The sequence below is a fragment of the Sminthopsis crassicaudata genome, chromosome X (genome assembly GCF_048593235.1).
Source record: "Sminthopsis crassicaudata isolate SCR6 chromosome X, ASM4859323v1, whole genome shotgun sequence".
Taxonomy (NCBI): domain Eukaryota; kingdom Metazoa; phylum Chordata; class Mammalia; order Dasyuromorphia; family Dasyuridae; genus Sminthopsis; species Sminthopsis crassicaudata.
In genome coordinates, this window is record NC_133623.1 from 45,705,322 (window position 1) to 45,719,471 (window position 14,150).

Sequence of the window (14,150 nt, forward strand, 5' to 3'; positions counted from 1 at the left end):
CAGGGGAAGGTTCCAGAAGCCTCCCAAGAAATCTGCTCACAGAGGAAAAGATTCACAGAGAAAAGAATCCTCCTCCCTAGAGAAGGATTACAATTGAGAGACAATCAGAATATTACAATTTGGTTCCCAAACTTGGGGCTAGGACTTATTCTGAGCCCTTCAGAGGAGCTAGCCCAGACCAATTCTTCTTCTTTTTTTTTAAATTAATTTTATAATTATAATTTTTTGTGACAGTACATACACCTGAGTACTTTTTTTAATAACATTATCCTTTGTATTCATTTTTCCAAATTTTCCCCTCCCTCCCTCTACTCCCTCCCCTAGATGATAGGCAATCCCATACATTTTACATGTGTTACAGTATAACCTAGATACAATATATATGTGTAAATCCAATTTTACAAGTAACCAATTCTATTGAAATAGTTATCCATTCATCTATTCAGAGACATAAGTGTGTGTGTGTGTGTGTGTGTGTGTGTGTGTGTGTGTGTGTGTGTGTGTGTGTGTGTTGGATTTAAGTAAGGGAGGGCTGTGCAAGGTCACCTGCCTCATGTTACCCTCCAAAGCTATCCAGTGGCCAGATATAGATCAGGACAATTGGAGATGGCTTGGACGCAATGGAAGACCTTGGCCTTTGTTTATATATATATATATATATATATATATATATATATATATATATATATATATATATATATATATGTATATATATATATGTATGTATGTATGTATATATATATATATATATGTATGTATGTATATGTATATGTATATTTAAGTTCATGGACCCCAGTTAAGAACCTATGGAAAGAAACCCTCAGACCTTACCCCCACCACCCATCCTCCAGAGTTTAGGGATCATCTGCTTCCTCCAACCTTTCAGTTGGGACTCCATTAGATTAATATGAGCATAGTTGTATTAATAATAAAAGCCATCATTTATATAGAGCTTTAAATCTTAGAAAGGCTTACTTCCTCACACATCTGGGAGGAAAAGTAGCATAAAGATTATTATCCCCAATTTGCAAAGACAGAAACTAAGGCTTAAGAAGGTGAAAGGATTTAAGATGACAGAATCATAGATGTTAGAGGGAGGGGAAAACTTAGAGGTATTTGGGGACAATCCTCTAATTTATGAGAAGAGGAAACTGAGCTTCAAAAGAGGTGAAGGGACTTTGATGACAGGAGCATAGCCTTTAGAGCTGTCAGAAACTTCAGAAGGGAAGTTTTACCCAGAATCCCTCAGCTAATAAATATAAGATCGACGTCTCACCCCAAACCCAAGTCATAGGCTCCTAAGATTTAGAACTGGAAGCTACCAAAGAGAACATATATTACAGCCTTTTTGCTTTATAGAAGAGGAAACTGAGATCCAAAGACAAGAAGGGACTTGACCACAGTCACATAGCTAGGAAATGTTTAATCTGAGATTTGAATCCTAGGTCTGGTTTCTCTCCAAAAAGTCATCTCCTGATCCAATTGTATGAGGTGAACTAGGGTTGGTTGAATATTTTTTAATTAAAAAGGCTAAGTCAAGAGCAAATAAAAGAAAATCAGGTTGAGAAAATTGCTTGGCTCCCAAAGTGTCAAAAGCCTGAAGCAATATGGCCCCGAGTTAACCTTCTGGTATGTCTTTCAGTCTTGTCTCTCCCTCTTGCCCTTCTGTCTCCAACTTCCACTTCACTCACACAAGTCACTGGTCCAATATTCATTCTAATCTTCTAGTGTGAAGAGAATCTAGCACCCATTCAGGTTAGAATTCATTTTCCAAAAAAGCCATCTGGAAAACAACAGATAAAAAAACTGGCTTGGATTGGGAGTGCTTATGCTTTTTGTATGTGTGATTTACCCCCCTCCACATACACACTTTGGCAGTCTAGGGAAGCCACTTCACAGAATTATATTTTTAAATGAATAAAATAAATACAGAATATTACAAAGGAAACCAAAGGTTAATGACAGTAAAGATGTAATTTATTTTCTCATCCAAGTTCACAGACTCCCCTGAAATCTATCCATGGACCCGAGGTTAAGAACTTTGTCCTCTGGGGAGGGACTGATACTTCAAGGATTCCAGCCTCGCTAAGCATGGAGAGTCCCATCATCAGCCCAATGGGCACTTAGTCATGACCTATTTGACCATATAGAAACTCAAAAGAGATAAGAAAAAAATGGTCTTTGATTCCATTATAGCTCCTTCAAATTTCAGAGTGATGATGGGGGAGTGATCCAAAACATTGAGAGATGTTGAAATGCCTTTTGTAGGGAACAGAGACAAAAAGTTTTGTATGGAAGCACAGGATGTGAGCATGTATCCCTCCTAAATCTATTTGAAGAAAAATTAACTTAGAACAATGCATCCTCAAAAAATCAATATGGTAGTGAGGAGATAGCTGACCAAAAGCCCAAGAGACCTGGGCCCAAATGCAGCTCTTCTCTTAGTCAGGTATGACCCTTAATAACAGCTACCATTTATGTAGCATTTTAAGGTTTACAACAGGGGTTTACTATAGCTTGATATTTGCAATAGCCCTTTAAGGTCAGTATTGTTATTATCCCCATTTTTGTTGTTGTTCAGCAGTTTTCATTTGTGATCCTACTGGGGGCTTTCTTGGCAGAGACACTGGAGTGGTTTGCCGTTTCCTTCTCCAGCTCATTTTACAGATGAGAAAACTGAGGAGAATAGGGTAAAGTGACTTACCCATGGTCATAACAGATGATAAATTTCTAAGGCCAGATATGAACTCAGGAAGATGAGTTTTCCTGATACTAAACCTGGTATTCTATCCACTGGAACACATGTGCATGAATAGAATGAATGAAAGAAAAAGTCAATCGAAAGTTAAGACAGCCCCTGGTTTCAAGGAGTTGAAATCTGAATATGGGGAGAGAGCATATGGGAAGTTTTATCTGTAAGTTACATGGAAAAGACCTCCCGGTCTTTCGGTTGTGGCAATACTCTAGAATCATTCCTCCTAATATCCATTTCAGATGCTGAACTACTTGATATGTGCCAGGGACTTGGGTGCCACAAACTCTTGGTCCTCAATAGCAAAAGAGACAGGATGGCAGAACTTACAGAAGCACGTGCCATTCTTATCAGCCAAGTAGTTAGGGAGCACCCAACCACACACTAGGCACCGTGCTAAGCATTTCAAGGGCCAAACAGAGGACTCTCTATTTGATCCTGGAGATCATAGAGAACCATCAGAGTTCATTGAGCAGGGAGTCCACATGATCAGAATAGCATTTTCCAAAAAAATCTCTTGGTCTCTGAGTGAAGGAAGGGATTGAATGGGGAAGAACTTGAGATGGTTTAGAAGGCTGTTGTAGGGCTTGTGAAAAAGATTCTTCCAGGTAAGAAGTGTTGAGGGCCTGAACAAGAGTTGTGGAGAGAAGGGGATAAATGAGGAAGATGTGAACAGAGAAATAATGCATATAATATATATTATATTATCTATTAATATAGTCATATATTAATATATTGGATCAACACAGCAGATAGTAATGCATCTTTTTAGTGTCATTTCCACTAATAAAACTATATCCATTTGACCACTGCTGAACCATTTGATGAATACTAAGGACTTTGGCACTGTGTTGCTAAAATACAATATATTATATAATATATATGTAGATTATATTAGATATAAAAATAGAGAGAAGGGTTTCACACACACCCAGCTCTTGATCCACATTGTCTTCTAGCTGCCACTCGACCCGGTCCAAATGAGATGAGGAGGGTCTGAGCCAGAGTTGTACTTTTAGGATACAGAGCTGGAAAAGATCTCAGAGGCCATTGAGTGCAATCCCCTCATTTTACAAAAGGGGAAACTGAGGCTTGGGGAACTCAAGTCACTTGTCCATGACAGTTAATAAGTGTCAGAGGCAGGATATGAACTGAAGTCTTCTTGACTCCAAGTTCCAACACTTAAATCATTATACCATCTATTACACAGGTGGAGGGAAGGGAGCAGAGATGCTGCGAAGGCAGAATAGGAAAAATTGTGACAACCTGTTGGATATGGGGCTAAGAAACAGTTTTAAATGTAGCCTTGAGTGGCTGGGGCAGAAATAGAGAAATTAGGAAGTATTTGCTTGTTACTTTTGCAGCATAAAATCCAGTCATATGGAAGGTCTACTCATCCGTTACTGATGTTCCCCATAGCACCAATCATGAACCACCATTCTCTCTTCTCAGATTCTGGTCCCATTCTGAAGGGCATCTTCAATCAGAATTGCAAAACTTCAAACATTCTGGATTTAACTCTCCTCCACACCACAGTTTGAAAAGGTCACAGATTTAATGGTCGGTATGTAATGTTCACCTTATTACATCCTCCTTGCCTTTTGAAATGTGACAAATCATGAAACACAATGGAGGAGATACTTGGGAATATTTTCATCTGGTCTACCATTTCAAAAGGAGAAGCAGCGGCAACTTCCCCTCCCTCCCACTCACCCCTCACTCTTTTATTTTAGAGAGAGAAGTCAGCCTGACTTCTAAAGCAGCAAGAGAAATCTCTGACATTTCACTCATGGCAAGCGTGTTCTGCTTTTCTTAATCAAGTATCTAACAGTTTTTTCATTTGTAGCTTCTGCTCTGGTTCCAATGCCTGATTCATCAATTAGCCCAATCTACTGGGAATGGAGAACATTTTAATTAACTCTGCCATTAACTGGAGAATAGGCGACCCAACTCAAGAATTAATGTAGGTAAAATCATCTCGGAGGAAGGCAATTTTTTAAAAATGAAGCCAACAATTAAAATCTGGTTCTCAGAAGCCAAATAATGACACCAAAGCTCATTATCTGCAAGCTACACATACATCAAGCCAACATCACTGATTAATTCTCTTTTAATTTAATAGCTAGATACCTTTGCTTATTAATAGTTGACATTTTGGGGTACAAAAATACACAAAAGTACACAAAGACATATACATCTGTTGATATATATATGTATATATATATACATATATATGTATGTATATATATATATGTATTATATATATATATATACATATATACATATATATATATATATATATATATATATATATATATATATATATATATATATATATATATTCTCTTCCTCTTCCATAATCAAATTGTATTAGCTTAATTGATTTGGAGTGGCTCTTGAGCATTTCAAGAGAAGCTGGTGGAAAAATACAGGCAGGAAATAGTGACCAGGGGAAAGAATCGGTAAATACTCCATATACTTGTCAATGTTGGCACTTTCAAAGACCTATAGCTGTAGACTTGGAGTCAGGAATACTGGGTTCAAATCCCACCCAAGACACTTAGCTATGTTATCTTGGGCAAGTCATGTCTTTGGGTCTTGATTTCATAGTATCATAGATTTAGAATTAGAATGGATCTTAGAGGTCATTGAATCCAATGTCCTTATTTTATAAATGAGGAAACTGAAGCTCAGAAAGGTTAAGGAGTCTGACCAAGGTCAGATCTGAGACAATATTTTTGAATTTAGATTTCCTGAATTGGGAGTCCAATAAGCTCTTCCATCTATTGCTTCCTTCTCTGTTACATGAGAGCACTGGACTAAATGGCTTCAAAAATCCCTTTGCCTGCACATCTGTGGTTCTATATGGAACCCTGAGCAAGTAACTTTCACTTTCCTGCGGCTCAATTTCCTTAGATTCAAAACAAGGGGATTGGACTAAATGCCTCCAAGATCCTGTTCAGCCAATATTTGTGATCCTGTGTTAATAGGATCTATTACACATGATGACTCCATGGCAATTCTCCCAATTGCCCTTAGAGCACATTCCCTAAAATGGCCATACCAGACTATTGTTTCTCTCTTCAAGCCAACACTCCCACAGACTACCAACATCCTTTATGACTCCTTATTTCTGGCTCTACTGAGGAAATACATGCCTTCCATTGGGACCTCTGTCATCTTTCCTATTCCATACTTGAAGATCCCTCTCCACCTTTGGCCAACCTGTCTTGCTTTGCCTTAGTCTTTGAGGAAGAAAAGACTCCTCTTGCCAATTTAGCTAGCCCCTCTATCTGTGTTCTTTATCTCACTAGTCCTGTTTCTTCTAGAAAATAGATAGATTCTTCTAAAATCTTCTAGATTCTAGATCTTCTAGAAGATAGAAGATTGCCCATGAAGATAATTTTTCTTTTTTTCCCTTCTCCCCTCTCCTCTCTCCCTGTCTCTTTCTTTCTCTGCCTCTCTTCTGTCTTTTTCTCTGTCTCTCTCTTTCGCTGTCTCTTTCTCGGTTTCTCTCTGTCTCTGCCTCTCTCTGTCTCTCTGTCTCTCTCTGTCTCTCTCTGTCTCTCTCTCTCTCTCTGTCTCTCTCTCTCTCTCTCTCTCTCTCTCTCTCTCTCTCTCTCTCTCTCTCTCCCTTTTCCCCTTTCTCCCTTTCCCCCCCTAATAATTACTTTCATATTGTCTACCACCCCCTCATGCTCTTCTGCTATATCCTTCATTTCACTTTGAAACTTTTAGAATGATTAATCTACCCTCTTAATGAGGTCATTTGTAGCCCTTAACATGCTACATAAATGGTAGCTACTATTATTATTGTTATTACTATTATCATTATTGTTATTACCTTTAACTCCATCTCAACACCCACTCAAACCCTTGTCATGTGGCTTCTGATCTCTCCACTCTACTGAAGCCGGCCTCTCAAAGATTGCTGACGTTTTCTTAATCACTAAAATGCGTGGCCTTTTCTCAGATGTCATTCTCCTTGACCTTTCTGGAAGCGTTCAACTGTGATGACTGCCCTCTCCCTCGTCCTGGATATGTTCTCCTTCCCTCATTTCTGCAACTTTGAGCTTTCCTAGTTCTTTCCCTACCTGGGTGAACCCCAGTCAGTCAATCAGTTAACACTGAGTCAGGAGTCACCATGTGCCTGGCGCTGTGCTAACCCCCGGGATCCAAAGACAGGCCCTTCTCTCCATCTCACAGTCTAATGGGGGAGACAACACACAAACTGTATCCAAAGAAGATATGGGCAAATACATTCGAGATAATCACCAGAGTGAAGGCACTAGAATTAAGGAGGATCAAGAAAGGCTTCCCGTGGAAGGTGGGATTTGAGCTAGGATTTGAAGGAAGCCAGGAGGTGGAGGTGAGGAGGGAGAGCATTGCAGGTAGGGGACACAGCCAGAGAAATCGTCTGCGAGTCAGACGGTTCAAGGAATGGCAAGGAAGCCACTGTGTCATGGATCCTAGCGTCAATGTGTTTGGGAGGGGCATAAAGAAGCCTGAAAAGGTTGTAGGAAGGGAGAAATTCATGTTATAAAGGGCTTTAAATGTCAAAGAAAGGGTATATATACATATATACATATATGTGTACAAATACATTCATGTGCATATACACATGCATACACATATGTATATACACATACAATGCATATATTGCATTACACAAACACCCCATTCATGTACATGCATGTGCACACATGTGTACGAATGTGTATATATGTAAATATAACTATGCATAAACATAGATAGATATAGAAATGTGTATATGTGTGTGAGTAATGATAGGGAGCCACTGGATAGGGCACTGAATAGGGAGCTCCTTGAATAGGGCAACTGCATAGCACCTTGGGAAAAAAAAATCACTTTGGCAAATTAATCGTCTAACTTTTTTTGTTTCCTAAGCTTGGGCAGAGTGACATAGACCTGAGCCTTGGGAAGAGGCACTTAGGTGGCTCAAGAGTGTACAGAGCATTAGACTTGCAGTCTGGAAGGCTTGACCATAAATCAGGTGTTAGCACTTATTAGCTATGTGACCTTGGGCGAGTCACTTTACCTTTTTGCCTCAGTTTCCTTGAATGTAAAATGAGGACTGAAATCGTACTGACTTTCCAGAGTTATTGTGTCTACCCAGCAATATGGTATTTTTTAAAAAGTGCTTAGCATAGTGCCTGACACATAGCAGTCACTGGATAAATTCTTATTCCCTTCCCTTTGGCAGCTGTGGGAAAGACTGCTTAGTTAAGGGAGAGATAGGAAGCAGGGAGATAATTAAAAGAATACTATCATAGTAGAGTGAATGGTGGTAAGAAGCTAAAGCCAGCCTAAGCGTCCCATGCTGGTCAATGACTTAAATAAAGGCAAAGATGGGATGTTTAGTAAATATACCAGAGCTGGAAGAGATTGCTGATCCACCCAATGGTATTTGATTATAAATGATTTCGACAGGCTGAAAGACGGAGACAAATCTAGAGCTAAATTTGAGATAAAAGCACTGTCTCACCCTTAAGTTAAAAAAAAAAAATCAGCTTCAGAAGTACAGGATGAGGGAGGCGTGTTTGTCTTTTTCAGACAAACTGAAAAAGATCTTGGGGTTCTAGTGGGCTGCAAGCTTGCTACAACTCAATCACGATAAGGCAGCCAGGAAAGCTAATGCAATCTTAGGCAACACATAAGAGAATCACAGCATCCGAGATAAAAAGGAAGCAATTTCCCTGTATGTTGCACTGTGAGACCATGTCCTGAGGGTTTTCAGTGTTACATAGAATGTCAATTTGGGGGGGGGAGGTATTGATCTGTTTTGCTGATTTTTTCCCCTTATTCCTCTTTTGTCTTTTTAAAATGTCTGGTTATAAGGAATGGCTCTGTGCAAGAGGGGAGAGGAAAGGATACAGGGAGAAATCTAGGCTGTGTGGAACAAAAGATACCAAGAGACTTTCATAAGCATTTTTCATCTCGGAGTTACATGTTTTAAGGTCATTGATGAGTTAGGAGTGCCTAGAGACAGAAAAGCAGGGCTTGTAAAGGGGCTGGAGTTCATGCCATGTGAGGAGTAGTTGAACAAAAGAGGGGTACTCAGCCAGAATGCCAAGACAGGAAGGAGGCAAGACATTTTCAAGTATTGGAAGAGCCATGGTGTGGAAGGGAGATGAGATTGGATCTGTTTGGTCTCAGATAGTAGGACTGCGAGGAATGGGGGGAAGATGCCTCTGTCTCTCTGCCTCTCCCTCTGTCTTTCTCCCTTTTTGTTGTCTCTCTCTGTCTCTGTGTCTCTCTTCTTTCTGTCTCTGTATCCCTGCCTCTCCTTCTCTGCTCTTTGCTGTCTGTTTCTGTGTCTCTCTTCTTTTGTTCTCTGTGTCTCTGTGTCCGGTCTCTCCCTCCTTGCTGTCTATGTCTGTATCTCTCTTCTTTCTGTCTTTGTATCTCTATGTCCCTGTCTCTCCCTCCTCTCTCTCTTCACTGTCTCTCTGCCTGTCTCTGTTTCTCTGTCTTTCTCTCCCTTCCTCTCCACCCCCTCATCCTTCTCTAGCTCCAAATTTTCAACAATATCATGAATATATCCACTTGCGCCATAGCATCAGAGATACAGATCTGTAAGGGGCACTGCAGGCTATCCAATCCAATCCCCTTCATTTTCCAAAGGAAGAAATGGAGGCTCTGGGGGATAAAGTAACTTACACAACCACACACAGCTAGTAAACGCCACAGGCAATATTTGAAGCCACATTTTGTTGTTTTGTTTTTACTGCAGCATCGGTTCCCTTTCTAACATATATGTGTCCAAGGACACATGCTTACAATGTGACTTATAATCTTCTCCCTCAACTCAGCCACATCCAGGCTTCTGCATCTCCCAATCAGACTGGTCACATCTGAGTCAGCATTGAGTCTTCTTGCTCCCCCAGTCTCATTTCCAGCTCTAGTCCTCATCTTTCTACCAAGTTTCAATCCCATTCCACAAGTATATCAAACCCAAGTTATCTTTTCCCTCAAAGCATAATCCTCTTTCTAAGTTCTCTCTTTCTATAGAGGATCCACCATTCTTTTGGTCACAAGAGTTTGAAGTCATGGTGCTTCCCTTAGTCTTCTGTCACCCTCAATTATTGTCAATCTTAACGGTCCCCCTTCATAGCCAACTAGTTGCCAATCTTAACACTTCCACCTCCACAGCCAACTAGTTGCCAATCTTAATAGCTCCCCCTCCACAGTCAACTAGTTGCCAGTCTTAACAATTCTCCCTCCACAACATCTCTCAGATATGATCCCCTTCTCTACTCACATGATTACTACCCTTGTTCAAATCTTTATCATCACCTCTTGTTCAGATTATTCTAATACTCTCCTTTTTGGCTTCTCTGCCTCTAGTAAAGACTAGCATCACATAGTTTTCAAAATTCTCTTTTTAAGACACAAGTCTAACAACATCATGCCCCTGGTGCAAAGATTTCGCACGGTCCTTGAATCTGCCCCCAATCCTCATTCTGTACAGATGGAAACGGAGATTCGAAGAGGTTCAGTGAGTTGATAGAAGTAGAGTCATGATTTAAATGTAGGATCTATGATTCCAATTCCAGTGTCTTTCCCATTACAATTCCACTGACTCCTGCTGCCTGCTAAAAAACACCTTCAGTGGTTCCCAGTTACCTCTAGGATAAGAAACAAAATTCTTAGCCTGATGTTCAATGTCTTCCACAATATAATTCAACTTACTTTTCTAGTTTGTATTACTTCCCATCACATAATCTAGAGTCCAGCCAAATTAGACTTTTATATATTGGATAAAAAACTGTGCCATGTCCTGTATTTGCAAAGGTTATTGCCCGGTTTGGGAATAATAGTATTTCCTCTTCGTTTCCACCTTCAGGATTCTTACTTTCCTTCAAAGCTAATCTTGGGTGCTACCTCCTCTGGGAAGCCTTCCATAATCAAGATGTAATACTCAGCAATGAAAAGAACATTAGAGTTGGAGTCAGAGAAATTGGATTCAAATCTTATCTCCACTCCTTATTACCTATGCGACCTTGACTGGATCCCTCAAGCTCTCTAGGACTCACGTTCCTCATTTGTAAAATGAGAGACTTGGTCTAGATGCTCTTGGAGGTTGCTTCTAGTTACAGATCTGTGATTCTGTTGTCCCAAAGCTGAAATGACCTCTCCCTCCCTCCCTCCCTCCTCTCAGATCCTGAGAGTACACCGTCTAGATCTCTTCTGCATACTTCCCTCCCTGTTTTTGTTATCTTTCAGTTGTGTCCAACTCTTTGTGACCCCCTTTGGGGTTTTCTTGCCAGAGATACTGAAGTGGCTTGCCATTTCCTTCTCCAGCTCATTTTACAGAGGAGGAAACTGAAACTTGCCCAGGGTGAAGTGACTTGCCCAGGGTGACACAGTCAGGACATGTTTGAGGCTGCATCTGAACTTGGGTTTTCCTGACTCCAGGTCTGACATCTCACTCCCTCTGTTATCTGTCTCATATTCCTCCTCTCCCTCAGGGCCGTTTTATTGTTGTTATTGTACCATAGCTGCCAAGCACAGTTTCTGGCATAGCATATATTTAGTTATTCCCTGTACGTTTCTTCCTGAGAAATTCATAGAGTCAAAAAATCATTGTGTCTGAGCTGACACAAGTCTTAGAGTCCATCTATTGATGTCTTTCACTGTATGGATAAGGAAACAAGTGACTTATCCATAGTCACACAACTGCAATAAACACCTTCAGGCCTCTTGACACTCAGTTTAGGTCTCATTCTGCTTGTTTTTATAGTTTAGAAATTAGGATATACTACGTTTCAATATGGTATCTTTGTAGAGTAATCACAAAAGGAATAGAGAAGTATTTTAACATTAGCCTCATCAGTTACTTTGTGTCCAAGGATTATGGGTCCTCATGAGATATCTCACTCCATCTACTCATGTTACCATATGTCCAAGGATTTCAGTGGATCCGGGAGAGCTCTGGCCAAGCCCTAGAGGCACGAAGTCCTGGAATCAAGTCTTGCCTCTGACTTGCTATAGTTAAGTCCTTTAACCTCCCAAAGCTATGAGCAACTCTCAAAGACAGAAATTCTCCATCTTTTCAGTATTCTGGACCCTTTGGGCAGTCAGGCTAGTAAAGTCTTTGGACTCCTTCTCAGAATCAGGTTTTTTATTTTAAAAACCTGATTTTTATTTAAAAAATATTAAAGGATATTGAAAGAATTCGAGTAGGAAAGGAGGAAACAAAATGAAAGCAAATTCTATTTTGGCTAGAAGTTGTTGAAAATAAGGATATATGTATATAATACACACACACACACACACATATACATTTTTTTCATTCCAAAGTCATGATTCCTTAAATTTTTTTTCTTTTACTTTGTTTTTTTCATTCCAAGATCATGATTCCCTAAAAATTATCTATTTGGAGATTTGTGGATGCCAGGTTATGAATCTCAACTCTAACATTAGAAGTTACAAAGGAGTTGCTGAACTTCCTGGAGGAAGCGTTGTTTCCACACAGATGAATTCACAGGTAAACACCAGACAAAGAAACAAAATCTTGGCATGCTTTGGTCTCTCAATTCACCCACGGCAACTTATTGAGATCCCCCTTTCAAAACTTAACTTGGGGCCCTATGGTAGTAACTTAAACCTAATTTGGGGCAATACTAACCCCAAACCCTCAGCATCTCTGGAGAATCAATAGAAAGTTAAATTCTATAGTCTTTGCTCTGCTACCAGCTTGCTATGAGACTTTATTCTTAAGTCTTGTTCTCCTCTTTGGGTCTCAGTTTCCCCATCTTTAAAATGAGGGAATTGGACTGCCTGAGTTCTTCCTAAGCTATAGCAACATTGATGCGAGTGTATTTCTTTTCCTTTTAACACATTTTTAATGATGCCTTTAGTCACCCCTAAGGAAGCCACGAGAGATAATAATGAGATATTGTGTTGGCAAGACAGCCGCAGGTCATTCTCACATGAAATTGTGCTGGCCTTTATGCTATTGCTATCCTGGAAACCTCATACTCTCTCCCGCTTCCAGGCTAGAGGTGTTTGAAAATCTCATTTATCTTAACTTGGGGACACTAATATTAGATATTCCCCACTCCACTCCAGCTTCACTTTCTACCCTACTGAAATCTTCGACTTCCGGTGATGCTCTCAATAGGACCTGCTGGCACCGAGGGTGGGCTGCTCACATAAACCAAGGAGTGTGTTTCATTCTCACAACAACCCTGACATTATCCCTGGGATGAGGGAACTGAGGCTCAGACGTTGGCCAACAGTCATGTCTAGCGTCCAAGGGAGGTTTTCCTGAATTCCTATTTGACATTCTGGACACAACTCTGTACTGAGCATACATACTCTGCCTGAAAACTGTAGAACATTTACCTCTCTGACAGCATTAGTCCCCTTTCTCTACCTTTTTTTGTTCAATTAAACTTCAGATTTTCTTGGAACGGGAAATTTCTTCTGAGGAACTTGCTTTACGGATGTAAATCTTGGCAATTTCTAATCCTAGAGAGATGTCTACGGGCACCGAGAGATCAAAAATCTTGCCCAGGGTCACAAAGTCAATATGTTTCAGAAGACTGACTCGTATTTGTGCCTTCTGGATCTCATCCTGGCTATTTATCCACAACGTTATATTAACCATTCTCTCCCAGTATCGATGCTGTGAAGGTAAATGGATCCAGAAACAGAAACTGTAGCGTTCCCTCTACTATCGCCCTACAGATTTCATGATGAAGGCGCTGAGGGCTCAAGTTCTCCACTCTGAGAAGATTTGGGCAAGTCAGGAGGGGAAAGATGGCAGCATAGGTAAGCCCTACAAAAGATGATCCGACCAACCTTGGCTATAGTTGTGCTGAGAGACAGGGACAGCCCAAGCTCTTTCCCTCCTCTCCCAACCTCTTTTATCCCCTGACCCTGCTCCTTCATATTTTCCCAGAGTCCACCTTCTCCCCCCAAATCTTTGGGGTATGGATCAGCAGAAAATTGGGTAGCACGCTTCCTAGCCCATTTCCATATCACATACACCATATGCACTGGGCACATCGTCCTCCTCCTCCTCCTGCTAAAATTTGAACTCTGCTCCGGGGGCTCTAGAGTTCTAAGAAGTGAGTTTCCATGTTTGTTCATGCATAATCTGTATCATATTGCTTACTGCCTAGTGGAGGGGGGAGGAAAAAGAGGGGAGGATAAAAATTTGAAACTCAAAACTATTAAAAAATAATTTCAAAAACTATCTTTACATGTATTTTGAAAAAAAAATAACTGAAAATAAACTAGTAGCTTGTTTTATGAGGGGGAACCCTAAAAATGAGTTTTCACTTTATTTTGTTCAGAACCAAACCACTCCCCACTTCCTTGTCATTTCTAAATCATCTCTGCTTTCCACTTTCCAACTCTTTCTCCT

At 40.3% G+C, this 14,150-nt stretch overlaps 1 long non-coding RNA gene across 1 annotated transcript in view; it reads right to left on the reverse strand.

The window, feature by feature from the left end:
• Positions 1-1,349: 1,349 nt before the first annotated feature.
• LOC141548833 (uncharacterized) overlaps positions 1,350-14,150 on the reverse strand; it is an 83,895-nt gene continuing 71,094 nt past the window's right edge. The window contains exon 4 of the long non-coding RNA XR_012484095.1: positions 1,350-1,783. This is a non-coding gene — a long non-coding RNA (uncharacterized LOC141548833). The remainder of the gene's footprint in view (positions 1,784-14,150) is intronic.